The sequence below is a fragment of the Odocoileus virginianus genome, chromosome 22 (assembly GCF_023699985.2).
Source record: "Odocoileus virginianus isolate 20LAN1187 ecotype Illinois chromosome 22, Ovbor_1.2, whole genome shotgun sequence".
Classification (NCBI taxonomy): domain Eukaryota; kingdom Metazoa; phylum Chordata; class Mammalia; order Artiodactyla; family Cervidae; genus Odocoileus; species Odocoileus virginianus.
In genome coordinates this window covers 17620573-17634958 of record NC_069695.1, presented here as the reverse complement: position 1 = coordinate 17634958, position 14386 = coordinate 17620573, and the positions used below count along the sequence as shown (strand labels likewise).

General features: G+C 40.9%; 1 protein-coding gene across 9 annotated transcripts in view; it reads left to right on the top strand.

Annotated features, from left to right (window-relative positions):
• PTPRM (protein tyrosine phosphatase receptor type M) overlaps positions 1–14386 on the top strand; it is a 635772-nt gene that overhangs the window by 332655 nt on the left and 288731 nt on the right. The gene's annotated exons all lie outside the window — the stretch shown is intronic.

Below are 14386 nucleotides of genomic sequence, written 5' to 3'. Positions count from 1 at the left end.
GTCACCTGAATGTGATGGCGTCTCTTTCATTCTCCTTGATGAACTCCTGAGAGTTGCAGAATTGAATGTGGCACATCGATTTATTATAATGTTCAGAGGCATGCACAGGAAATTCTGCCCAAAGTTCCCTCTTCTGTTTTGGCCCACAGAGAGAAATACATTAAAAGCATCATTATCCTATAGAGTTGACAAAATGATGTGGTACACAGATGATAATTTGGTCATTATTTCTAATAGTTTTGCCATCTCTGTAGTCTTTACATTTTTAGACTCTGCAGCAGTGGAAAAGAGAACACTTTTTATCCTTCCTTCTCCTCCTTATCCCTTCTGATTGTCATGGAGTCAAAGGATGAGGATTGGGGATCAAGTTTTATCTCTGTTAAATGGACTTGAAGTTCATTGTGTATATAAACATAGAGCTGATAAGGTTGTTCTCCTGAGTCAGCCGTGCAACTCAGAGTAAGGGAAAAAAGATCCTCCCAAGAAACCCGATCATTATGTAATAGAGGGGCACTATCACCTTTTTCCAATAATCAAGAGCAACGAGAAATAAAACTTTAAAAATCTTATTGAGGAGAAGCCTGGAAGGTGAGTTTTCACACACGTGAATCATTGAAATGAACTGTTGACACCTTTTCGTTAGGTCTTTTTATTGCAGTATCTGTGGCAAAAAGTATCTGAATAACCAAGCTCATTACTCTCCACTTAAAGAAACCACACCCCACCCCATCCTTTTTTTATGCATATGGTGAAGTCATCCAGATCCCCTGTACAAATAATATTTAATTTATTTAAATCTCACTAATGAGACTCTTATTGCAGGTTCACATGTCTTTAGGGCAAGACACCGTCTTTTCAGTATTACCGTAAAGTATGTGTCTAAAAGATAATGTATGTTTAAAGACAATTTCCCTGATTCTGTGAATACTCAGAACTCAAGGGGGGAAATCTAAGACTTACACAATGCCCTAGATGATGCTTTTTTACAAAACAGAGTTTTAGTAAGGTGGAAGTACTTCTGAAAATATTTATAGATGCCATGGGCATCCGTGGTGGCTCAGATGGTAAAGAATCTGTCTGCAATGCAGGAGACCTGGGTTTCATCCCTGGTCGGGAAGATCCGCTGGAGAAGGGAATGGCTACTCAGTCTAGTACTCTTGCTTGGGGAATCCCATGGACAGAGGGACTGGCAGGCTACAACCCAGGGGGTCACAGAGTCAGACATAGCTGAGTAACTATCATAGATGCCTTGAGAATTTTTAAACAGTCTAGAACATGAAGCATACTGTGTCCTCCACAGGGTTTCCAGCATGTTTGCTCTGTCAACTGAATCCCTTCTTGGTCTTTTAGTACTTGATGCAATTCCAGCCCGATTATGAGGTGTTTATATTGTGCTACACACTATTCTTGCAGGATTTTTTTTCTTCCACTTTTGGTGAATGGGTTCGTTCATCAGTGATATGAAAAGAAAAAGATGACTGTCACCCAGTGCAGTAAACACCCGTTCTGCATGTTGTTTCTGTGCCGCGGATGAGCACAGAGTGTAAATGTGCCACGTGGAATGTCTCTTTCCTGAACCTCTGGCATTCGTATCACCAAAGCTTCCCTGAGGTCAGTGTCAGTGGCCTTCTCCCAGACTTTGGTTTCCACTGCAGTGAGGGGACTTTGTTGTAACTGGTAATAAATCTGTGTCCACCCTAGCAGAAACATTTGTGAGGGGGGCTTCCAGAAAGTTCTTAGCATCTGGCAGTCTTCTGAATCATGCTTAGTGACCATCCTGCTTTGTCAGAAGATTGCATTGGGCAGTAACAAATACTTGTGTGCATAGTGACAATTCAGCATTTCTGACCTCCGCCTTGGTGGACATGAGCTGGCCGCTTTAAGCCACCTCTTATAAGAGCTGTGATTTACTAGTTAAGCTGTTTTGGTTCCAAATAACAAAAACCAATAGCTCAGTGATGAAGACTCCACCTGCCAATGCAGGAGGCGTAGGTTTGAACCCTGGGTCAGGAAGATTTCATGCAACCCAGTCCAGTATTCTTGCCTGGAGAATTCCATAGCAGAGAAGCCTGGTAGGCCACATTCTATGGGGCCACAAGAGTAGGACACAACTTAGCAACTAAACAACACCTGATTTATATTCTTCTGTATTATGTATAAAACAAAGGACCTTTGCCTGAATTTGATAATATCAGTTTCTTCATCAAAAATCCAAATCTACTTCTAGAGAAACACTATAAATCAATTTTGAAGTTAAATCTTGATCTGTTCTCTTAAGGATTAGTGTTTCAGAATTTGAATGCCATAATTCGATATTTTTCATATAAATAAGTTATGTAGACAGTTATTTTGTATTCCTAGTTACATTCAATTTCTACCCAGAGAGATTGCCTGATAATTAATTTCCTATGTCCTGGGGCGAGGGAAGAAAAGAAGAAATCGGAAGGCCCTTTAAGAAAATGGAAGGCCCAGCAGCTTTGGCACCTGAGAGTTATGGGGGTTTCACATTCCTCTGGAATGTGTGTGTACAGATCCCTAACTGATAACCTAATTTTTCTTCTTGGAGGGGACCAGGTAGATCCTAGCAAAATGCTTAGCCCTTAGGGTCACTATAGAAAAAAATTACTAAATAACTGTAGATACAGGATGTATGTTTTTAGGTTTATAGTTGGTAACTTTGGCATGTTTTTAATTCAAGGACATGATCAGTATGAGTTATTGTCCAGAACTTTCCCATTAAAGCCATATGTGCCACTCAACTTCAATTAAAAACAACTCATATGAGCATTATTCTTTGTACCACCTCCTAGAGTCCTGCTTAGCAGTTCCCATAAGCAATAAATTATTTGTAATTAAGCTAATATTTATTTAGTACCTACCACCTCAGACACTGGAGTTAGGAGTCTTTGTAATAGTCCGGGGTAAAAGATTATAGCTTGGTCTGCCTTGTTGAAAGTGCATATGGTTTCAGCAGCACGTTTACACTCTGTGCTCATCCACAGCACAGAAACAACATGTAAAACGGGTGTTTACTGCACTGGGTGATAGTCATATTTTTCTTTTTTTTTTTTTTCCATTTATTTTTATTAGTTGGAGGCTAATTACTTTACATCATTGCAGTGGTTTTTGTCATACATTGAAATGAATTAGCCATGGATTTACATGTATTCCCCATCCTGGTCCCCCCTCCCACCTCCCTCTCCACCCCATCCCTCTGGGTCTTCCCAGTGCACCAGGCCCGAGCACTTGTCTCATGCATCCAACCTGGGCTAGTGATCTGTTTCACCCTAGATATACATGTTTCGATGCTGTTCTCTTGAAACATCCCACCCTCGCCTTCTCCCACAGAGTCCACAAGTCTGTTCTATACATCTGAGTCTCTTTTTCTGTTTTGCATATAGGGTTATTGTTGCCATCTTTCTAAATTCCATATACATGTGTTAGTATACTGTAATGGTCTTTATCTTTCTGGCTTACTTCGCTCTGTATAATGGGCTCCAGTTTACACACTGAGGAAACCAGATCTGAAAGAGACACGTGCACCCCAATGTTCATCGCAGCACTGTTTATAATAGCCAGGACATGGAAGCAACCTAGATGCCCATCAGTAGACAAATGGATGAGGAAGCTGTGGTACATATTTTTCTTTTCATACCACTGATGAACAAACCCATTCACCAAAAGTGGAAGAAAAAAAATCCTGCGAGAATAGTGTGTAGCACAATATAAACAGCTCATAATTGGGCTGGAATTGCACTAAATACTAAAAGACCAAGAAGGGATTCACTTGACAAAGCAAACATACCAGAAACCCTGTGGAGCACACAGTATGCTCCATGTTCTAGACCATTTAAAAGTTTTGCATAGGCATGTATATATATATGTATATATGTATATTCTTTCTCAGATTATTTTCCCATGTAAGTTATTGCAAAGTATTGAGTAGATTTCCCTGTGCTATACAGTAGGTCCTTGTTGATTATCTGTTTTATATATAGTAGTGATGAAAGTGAAAAAAGAGAGTGAAAAAATTGGCTTAAAGCTCAACATTCAGAAAACTAAGATCATGGCATCTGGTCCCATCACTTCATGGCAAATAGATGGGGAAACAGTGGAAACAGTGGCTGACTTTATTTTGGGGGGCTCCAAAATCACTGCAGATAGTGATTGCAACCATGAAATTAAGAGACACTTAATCCGTGGAAGGAAAGTTATGACCAACCTAGATAGCATGTTAAAAAGCAGAGACATTACTTTGTCAGCAATGGTCCGTCTAGTGAAGGCTATGGTTTTTTCAGTAGTCATGTATCGATGTGAGAGTTGGACTATAAAGAAAGCTGAGCACCGAAGAATTGATACTTTTGAACTGTGGTGTTGGAGAAGACTCTTGAGAGTCCCTTGGACTGCAAGGAGACCCAACCAGTCCATCCTAAAGGAGATCAGTCCTGGGTGTTCATTGGAAGGACTGATGTTGAAGCTGAAACTCCAATACTTTGGCCACCTGATGTGGAGAGCTGACTCATTGGAAAAGACCCTGATGCTGGGAAAGATTGAGGGCAGGAGAAGGGGATGACAGACGATGAGATGGTTGGATGGCATCACCGACTCAATGGACATGGGTTTGGGTAAACTCCAGGAGTTTGTGATGGACAGGGAGGCTTGGCCTGCTGCGGTTCATGGGGTCGCAAAGAGTCTGACACAACTGAGCAACTGAACTGAACTGCACTGAGTGTGTATCTCTTAATCCAAAACTCCTAATTTATCCCTCCCACCCTCAACCTTTCCCACTTGACAACCATAAGTTTGTTTTTTAATGAGTCTGTTTCTGTCCTGTAAATAAGTTCATTTGTATCATTTTTTTATGATTTCACATACAAGTAATATTTTATGAAATTTGTCTTTGACTTAATTCACTTAGTAAATCAACTGTGTGTGCTTAGTCACTGAGTTGTGTCTGATGCTTTTGCGATCCCCTACTCCAATATAAAATTTAGAATGTTTTAAATTTTTTGGAAAATCATAAAGGAAATTAACTTTTACACATCTACTTCCATCTGTTAATCATAACATCCAGCATTTCCACAAACTAGAGCATTGATATAAATTTGAATAAAATTACTTTTTTACCAAAAAAAAAAAAAAGAAAGTGGGGAATTCCCTGGTGGTTCAGTGCTTAGGACTCTGTGGTTTTGCTGTCAAGGGCCTGGGTTTGATCCCTTGTCAGGGAACTGTGATCCCACAAGCTGTGCAGTTTGGGGGGAAAAAAAAAGAAAGAGTGAACGTAAAGAACGGTTGATTAGGTCGAAGGAGGTTTCAGGAAATGTAGCACAGAACTTGATGAAAAATTGCATGTGAGGAAAGAGGAACACGAGTGAGGTGACTTCTGCCCGTGGAGTACCTGTCCAAGGGCAGCAGTGTCCACCAAGAACACACGATGGAGGAACCCTGAGTGTGCAGGAAGCTTATGAACTTAGTTATGAAAGCGAGCCCCCTTCACCACTGTGCCTTGAAATGATTGACAGTAACATCGCAAGTACTGACAAGGTCAGTGCATTTTAATTCAGGCTCTGGTTTTTGGTTGTAGAACATTGTCATCCAGCTAAAGCCTCCAGGAAATGAAAGTGTAGTCCTTCATTCTCTTTTTCCCCAAGGCCCTTCCGAATACCTTGGATCCTGTGTGTATCTCCTAGCTGGATCACAAAGTAGCTTCTTGTCTGGTTTTGTTCTTCTGGTTTCCCTCAGGTCAAGTCCACCTTGATGTCCCTGATGTGTGTGCCCTGCTGGGACCTCCCCCACCACCAGCCTTGCTGGCCTGTGTACCCTCTGCCCACAGAGAAGATGTCACCTCCTGGGGGAGGCTTCTCTCCCCTGACCCCCGATTAGGAATGTATTCCTTCCTTCCCTGAGCTCTTTCCAGTTAATGTCCTCAGTTAATGTCCTCACGGATGGTTCTGTGCTTCTTACCAGTTTGCACATCAGTCTTCACCACTGAACGGGAGCTCCTGGAAAGTGGGGATTACGTTTGATTCTGTTTTGTAGCCCCAGTGTTAAGATCATACTGGAACACGGGAAACTAGTATTTGCTGAATTGAATGTTTTCCTCCCACGTCTTTCTGATGTCCAGGGGATGAAGTCCAAGCTCAGCTGCTACCCAAGGGTGGTCTAAGCTCACCGGTGACCGAGGCAGCCTGTCTGGGGACCTTATCTCAGGACCCAGAGACATTCAGTTCATGTTGAACTTTTGTCAGTGACTCTGTCCTCACCTGGAATGCCTTCCTGCCTTCTCCTGCCTGTGAACAGTTCAGACCCATCTCTCCCTTTATGCAAGATCCCAGGCCCACCATCTTCACACGCCAGGTAGCCCATCCCAGCCTGTCTGATGTCTTTCTTCTCAGAACCCTCTGTATGTGTGGACATTCCTCACCATCGTCCCACCTGTTCCATGTATATTAGATTCATACTTACCATATAAAGAAACAAATATTTTGAGGCTTAGACTTATACCTCATTCTTTGTGGCTCTACTCTGCAGCCCTGGACACAGCATTGGTTCTGATGGGCTGACTGGTCATTGTGACTGGAGGTGGACAAGGTGTGACTGGGAAGTGATTTGGAGCATGGAACCTGATAGACTAGCTTCACAAAGTCACTGCTAAGTAGATGTCCAGTCATTCTTCCCTTGCCACATCACCTTAAAGCCAGGATTTATTCAAAGCCACATGTATAGAATATGTAAACTGTGTTAGTGGTGTTTCTGCAGGAAGAGGGTAACATGCTAACCCTGGGGTTATCTTTTTTTAATTCATTTATTTTAATTGGAGGATAATTGCTTTACAACGCTGTGTTGGTTTCTGCCACATGTCGACATGAATCAGCCGTAGGTATACATATGTTCCCTCCCTCCTGAACCTTCCTCCCACGCTGTCCCCCATCCCCCACCCTTAGGTTGATTTGAGCTGGCTTTGAATTGGATTTGGATTTGTCGTGGGATTTGAGCTACCTGCCTCATCCAGCAAGTTCCCACTGGCTATCTGTCTTACATGTGGTCATGTACATGTACAGTTAATGTACATGTGTATATTCTCAATCCATCCCACCCTCTCCTTCCCACACTGTGTCCACAAGTTTGTTCACTATGTCTTCGTCTCCATTGCTGCTCTGCAAATAGGTTCATTAGGGTTGTATTAAAGCTCGTCTATCATAGTAAATTTTGAAATATTAAGTTCTTTCATTTTCATTATTGAAAACTTTTTCTCTGTGTGAAGAAGGCAGGGAATTCCTAGATGAGTTCTCCTTTCTCAACAAGTATGGAAAATAGTACCAACCTTACAAATAAGGTGCAGACAACATGAAGTAATTAAAATGAAATTCTGAGTCCGGTAACCAGCACATTAGAGATGGATATGGCAAACCAATCCAGTATTCTTGCCTGGAAAGCCCCATGGACAGAGGAGCCTGGCGAACTACAGTCCATGGGGTGTCAAGAAGTCAAATGTCTGAGCGACAAAACAACAACCAGTGCATAGTAGTGCCTTAGCATATAATTCTTGAATGATGAATGAGGTCATTAAATCTTGGTAAGACTCTACCATGTTTTGTATGTGAAGGGATAAATTCTGTGTCATAACATTTTGCAAAAGACAAGACTTTTTACTGAAAATGTCAGAAGAAATTACCTGCGAACTATCCGGTCTTTTGTTCCTAAATTGCAATATTGAATACTTGCATTTTCTACTTTGGATACTTTTTCTTTTTTTTTCAAGAGTGTGTGCTTTGTATGTCTTTTGACTCTTTTCATGGAAAACAGTGGCCATTTCAGCTGATCTTTGAGAAACTTAAGCAGTCAGTTACTTAATATTTATTTCCATCTTTCTAATTTGGTGGTAAGTGGCAGGTTATGTAGGCTGTTCAGTAGTAAACATTTGAGTTAGCTCATGCTAATCACACTCTTAAATCTTTACCCTCTTGAAGATAACTGATGTAACCTGCTGGAAATTAAGGCTATAAATTTTCTGGTAGGGATTTCAGTGTTCCTGCAATCAATACTTTGCAGATCACACTACCAGTTTTTCCTATGAAATATGTTGGCTGGTGGGTGGAAAATCAATGCCTGGGAATGAAAAACAGGTGTCAAGTTTGATCGGAACATCATGCATTTCATGTTTGGAGGCCAGAGCATCCTGTCAGCAAACACAGCAGTAATTCAGTCAGATACAATATGTGTGAGATTAATGAAAACACCAGAAACAAAGCAGACTGGACTGTGAGCCAGGTCTGCAAAAAGTCAGGGCAAAACACACATCTTCCTCTTGCATCCGAAGTGAATGTGTTACATTAAGACAGCATTGGAGAGGTGAGATGAGGCTCATTTGCAGAGCTGCAGTCTTGATACAAAGAGAAAGAGACCAGGGTGTCAGAGGTGGACTTGCCACCAGGAGGGCTGCCGCAGGTGTCTGGCAGACAAGTGGACATTGTCGTAACAGAGCGCAGTAGTTGGATTTGAAACTTGCAAATCTGCAGTCTTTTTTCGACTAGTCGAGCTTGGCCTCATTCTGAAGTTGGCGTTGGATGACTAAGGCCTGAGTGAGCCAGGATGGAAGGGCAAGAGATCAATGACCAATGACATATTTGTAATATGCAAAACACTTACCAGATACAGTAACCATTGATGTCCTGAAGCAAAAATGACTCAAAGTTATTCAGTATTAGGGACTGTTTACCAGTTCCATAAGCTAGCAGAAAAAATGAAATATAATACTGAAAAACAGAGAATAAAATTGTCAGCTTTTTTTCCACAAAGTATTCTACTGGGAAGTGTAGAAGAATCCTCTGAAAAATCAATGAAAAATATGTTGAGAGCCCAGTAAAATACACAATTACAAAGTAAAATATATGAAAATCAGTTACCCTGGAGCCATACTGCTGAATACAGATGCTGTCTGTCATGTAACTTGGGCAAGTCACTTAATGTCTGTGTTTCCGTTTTCTCACCTGTGAATGAAGTAGTAGTTCGAAAGCCTTGGAACAGCGCCTGCTAAATCATCAGTAAAATATGTGTTGTTAGTATTGTTGTTTTCGTTCTATTCCTAGCTATCCTATTGGTAAACAATCCCTATTTATGTATTTCCTATGTAAAATGTAACTAAGAGGATTCTATTTACAGTGCAGCTGAAAAGTGTACAATGTCTATGATAAAATTTAACAAGAAACTTTCTATTAAACAGAGGAAATCGTATTTTCAATATGTCAGTTCTCCCCAAAGTTACTTATACTTTTAATATAATTTCACCCAAAATCCCAATAACTTTCAGGGACTTGAAAATACTTGTAAAGTATTTTTAAAGTTTGTTTGGAAGATTATAGTTATGTGAAATGAATCCCCCCCCCAAAATTGTTAATCCAACATATTTGTTAAAGATTGCTAGATTTGGCTACGTATTTTTAGTTTCAATACAAAAATAATTTTTAGAAGGAAGGCAAATGACAGCCTGGATTAAAAAAAAATATTTAAAGCCTGAAGTAAAGGTAGTATCTTCAATATATTATGAACTCTTTAAATGATAAGAAAAACACAGGTAATATATTCAATATTCTGTAATTAATAATGGAAAACAAATAAGTAAATAAAAAAATTTTAAATCTATTAAAAAATGAATACCAAAAAAAATGAGCAAAGGACTTTAACAGACAATTTATGAAAACACAAGGAAGAATGACTATCAAACATGTAAAAGTCAGCATCAGTTCTAAATAAATGCAATACAGATTAAAATGATATATTTGGAGTATACATCAAATTGGCAAGTTTTTACAAAAATAATATTACCTGTGTTATGTTACAGTTATCTGATATTGGGCGCCACAACAAATTGCCACAAACTTGGCTAAAAGTAGCAAAAACGTAGCAGTAGGAATTTAGCTAGCGCTCTGCAAGCCAGAATCCTGAAATCGAGGAGTTGGCAGGGCTCTGCTCCCCTCAGAAGCCGTGGGGGAAATTCCGTTCTTGCCTCTTCAGCCTCTGAAGGCCACTGGCGTTCTGTGGCTTGTCCCTGTGGCACTCCAATCTCAGCTTCCATCTTCACACGGTCTCCTCATCAAATCTTCACTGTGTATCCCCTGCAAAGACAGCGATCATTAGGGCCCATGCATGTCATCTGGGATGATCTCTTCATTTCCGTATCTTTAATTACACATGAAAAGGCCCTTTGTCCAAATTAGGTCTCACTTCCGGCTTCTGACCCGTGCATGTGTGTGCTCGGTTGTGTTCGACTCTTTGCAACCCTGTCAACTGTAGCCCGCCAGGCTCCTCTGTCCATAGGATTTCCTAGGCAGGAATACTGAAGTGGGTTGGCATTTCCTCCTCCAGGGGATCTTCCTGACCTGGGAATCGAACCAGAATCTCCTGTGTCTTCTGCATTGGCAGGTGGATTCTTTACCACTGAGTCACATGGGAATCCCTCTGGAACATAGACATATCTTGGGGCAAGCAGGGGGAACACCGCTCAACCCTTCACAGCCCACCCTCTGTCTCTGAAACATTCCTACCCACCTCATATGCAGAATGCATTCAACCCAACTTCCCCAAAAGTTTCCATTCACAACAGCATGAAATCTAAACCCCACAACTCATCTTAATAGCAGCAGCTCCAAATTTCCAAATCTAATCACATACATCATCTGAATCATGTATGGCTGAATCTCTGGGTATGATCCACTCTAGGGCAAAATGCCATTCCATCCACAGACCTGTGAAACTCAGAAACAAACTGCCTGCTTCTAAAATACAATAATAGGCAGGCATGGGATAGATGGTGCTGTTCCCAAAAAAGGGGGAAATTGGAAGGAATGAATCGTCCCGTACATTGGGACTTATCCGATGTCCACTTGTTTCTTCCACTGTTCCCTGAGCCCCAAGAACCCTGAGGATACTGAGGTGCCCCACTCGAGTGCATATTTCATGTGGGTACATCTGAATTGAGTCTGCAAAGCTGTCCCGTAAGATCATTATGTTTGTATCTGATCATGTGAATATAGCACTCTGGTCTCTACCAGCAGGTCTCTACCATGCAGAAGAAAGCTGCCTTTTACTATGTGCTTATCAATCCTGGGGTTTGTGCTGGTTGAACTTTCTCTGAACTGGAGCTCTGAGCGCCTTGTTCTCAGAAAGAAGTCACACCTGAATGGAAGTGAGTCTCTCAGCCTGATAAGTGATGTGGGTGAAATATGGGGATTGAGTATGAGTGAAAAATGAAATTGAATAAAACCCCTGGAATAAGGGAGAAAGCGCCTTTGTAGTGCTGCCTTCTCAGAACAGATAAAGGCTTTCTCGAAGTGTGTGTGTGTTTGCACAGAGCAGCTTCATACCCTGCAACCCTTAAATCTTCATGTGTTCGTGTGTTAGAGTGACCATATCCCTGTGTCACCTATGTCATGGAGAATGACTTTCTTACATCTTTTCTAGTTTACTCATCAATCTCTCAGGATGTACATACGAGGGAAGATATTTTCTGCCTCAGATAATTTCTTCTTTCCTTTTTAGATGTGATTTTACTGTTTAATTAAACTGAGGCACCCTACTGTCCATTTTTCTATTGCTGGCTGAAAAGCTCACTTAGTTAACTAAGGTTCTTGAAAAATACTCCTTTCCCTTGAGGTACTGAATATCTCATTTTGAGAAACGAGTTAAATGTCTATGTCTATGTCACTAACACAGTCTGAATTCCTCACCCCTTTAAGTATACCTTGTTTCATATGATAGTTTGACAAATCTTTTCAGGTTCCAATTCTCTGAGCCCTTTTTTTCTCAATCCAATTCCAATTTTTCAAATTTTTCAATGGATTGTATTTTCTTCAATTAATTCTGGGGTGTTTTTAAAGCTGAGTATTAACTGGGTAGTGGTGCAATTCTAGCTCTGAAGGATAGGCGTGTAGGATAGTGACTGGGCCAGGGGAGACCCCCACACACACCCTGAAAGTGTCTGGTGAAGGTCCTAAGGCCAAAGTTGCCTTGGTTTGTATTAATTAGAAATCACTGGTATTTATCTGTTAATACTCAGGGCATTTTTCCCCTCTTATAGGACATCACTGAAAGAACTTGGTTCTATTTTTTAAATTCTTACTCTGTGTTGAAACAGTCATGTAGCACTGATGCTGATGTAATAGAGTCTGAGCTCTTGGATCCTTCATACAGAAATACCCTTGTAATTCATTCTTCACTGGACGGCCGAAGTGTTGGTGGCTTGGTGGTTTAGTAGCTAAGTTGTGTCCAGCTCTTGCAACCCCATGGACTGAAGCTTGCCAGGCTCCTCTGTCCATGGGATTTTTCCAGGCAAGAATACTGGAGTGGGTTGCCATGTCCTTCTCTAAGGGATCTTCCTGACCCAGGGATTGAACCCAGGTCTCCTGCATTGCAGGCGGAATTCTTCCCATGTGAGCCACCAGGGAAGCCCCAGAGATTCCCCCCTCAGAAAACTCCTGTGAACCTGTAGGACAGATCACGAGCAGTCTCTCCTGCTATCTTCCACAAGACTCCAGAAGCATCTCTGGAATTTAGGATAAGGGTTAATTGTCATTTTAATAAAATGTTCATTGGTTTTAGTGTCACAGATAGGAGGGGGGAAGGTGCCAGCACAGTTTTTTTAACAAACACCAGCTCTCTGCTTCTTTTTCCCTTCCCTTTGCAGTTGGCTTCTTGAGTTTTTAGCAGGGATCTATATTTCTAATTGTGTTATTGTTACAGTATTAGTAGTGTTTCCAGTAGCTGTTTAATCAGCCTTTCGATGTTTACCAGACAAGTCTTTCTCCCTCTCTCTTTAATTCTGGGAAACTGCAGAGTGATTAAAGTTAGATACCTATCCAGAATCAGGTATTTGCTAGAGGTAGTTCTGAGAGCTTAATCCATGATAAAACGTGTAGTTATAACACCTTGAAAAAGTCTTAATATGAATAAATAACCGGGGCTACTTTTTTTTAGTTTATATTCTGCCAAAATTATGTTAGCAAAAGCATGATGCATTTTATGATTTCGTGCAATGCAGAAGTAATTACCAAATTCATAATTCTGTAAGGAGCAGATTTTTAATACCTACGTTATTAGAACACACCAGATTTATTGCCTTGAATCCAGCCTTGGAAGTTAATAAAATGCAGTTGTCAGTGTTGCAAATACCCGTTAAATCTTGTGTGTTATTTTGTGTGCATACAAACCATCCATGAGGAAATGAAGCCTAGTAAGAAGTTCTAGGAAGTTTTATAGATGACTATATTTCTCTCTGCAATAGTCTAATGCTTGCTCAATTCTGTGTCCTTATTTAAATTAAAGGAAGTTTGGTTTAATCTTATATTTATTTCCAAAAAGTTTTAAGCGTAATTTTAGAATAGTCTCTTCAATATTTACTTAATAATTTTCCCATATATATATATATATATATATATACATACACACACACAAACACACACACACACACCCACCTAGCATACTACTTAGAAGATAATAGTTCAAAAATGATAGAATTATCTTAATGTTATATTTTAAAGTGTAGTATTTGACACATGGCTAGATCCATAGTTACTCCTTTCCAGGATATATTTTCAGACAGTGGGCAGTGGAGAGTCACACTAGAGAAGTTCTTGAGAATTTGAGACTATTGAAAACAAACCTTCCCTTCATTGTGGATTCCCACACCCTGGTCCCACATAATGATTGAAAGTGTCAATTAGAAGAAAAAAATCTGTGGATATATTCCAAACTGGATATACTACAGGCTGATATAACATTACGGTTGGGAGTTTAAATATTCTTCATTCATAGCTCTACTAAAGAAGGAATCGTTTTTTGAGATGAAAGAAAATGAAACCTTTGAGAAGGCCTTCCCCCAAGATGAGGATTGGATGCTCACAGTGTGGGTACCTCTTCCCCAAAGGGCCATGCATTTCCCTCTGAGGCTTTAGCAGTCTCTGACCCCACTCCCATCCCCCAACTCCATTCAACCTCCTCTTGCCCTTGGAGCCCTCGATAGGGATGATGCTGTGTCTCAGCACCCCCCTGCAATCACTTCTTTTAGTTTAGCCTCATGGGTGACCCATCCCAAGTGTCTAGACTTCGACAGTAACTTGGGGCAAAGCGTTTCAGCTTGTGAAGGTGTATGGGTGCTGGCTGGCATGCTCTCTGAATTTGCATGTACCCTGTGCTCTGAGATAGAGCAGCCAGGCATGAATTTTACTCTCCTCCCCACCCAAGTGTACCTACCTTGTTAGTCGCTCAGTCGTGTCCAACTCTTTTGTGACCCCATGGACTGTATAGCCGGCCAGGCTTCTCTGTCCGTGGGCTTCTCCAGGTAAGAAAACTGGAGTGGGTTGCCATTTCCTCCTCCAGGGGATCTTCCCAA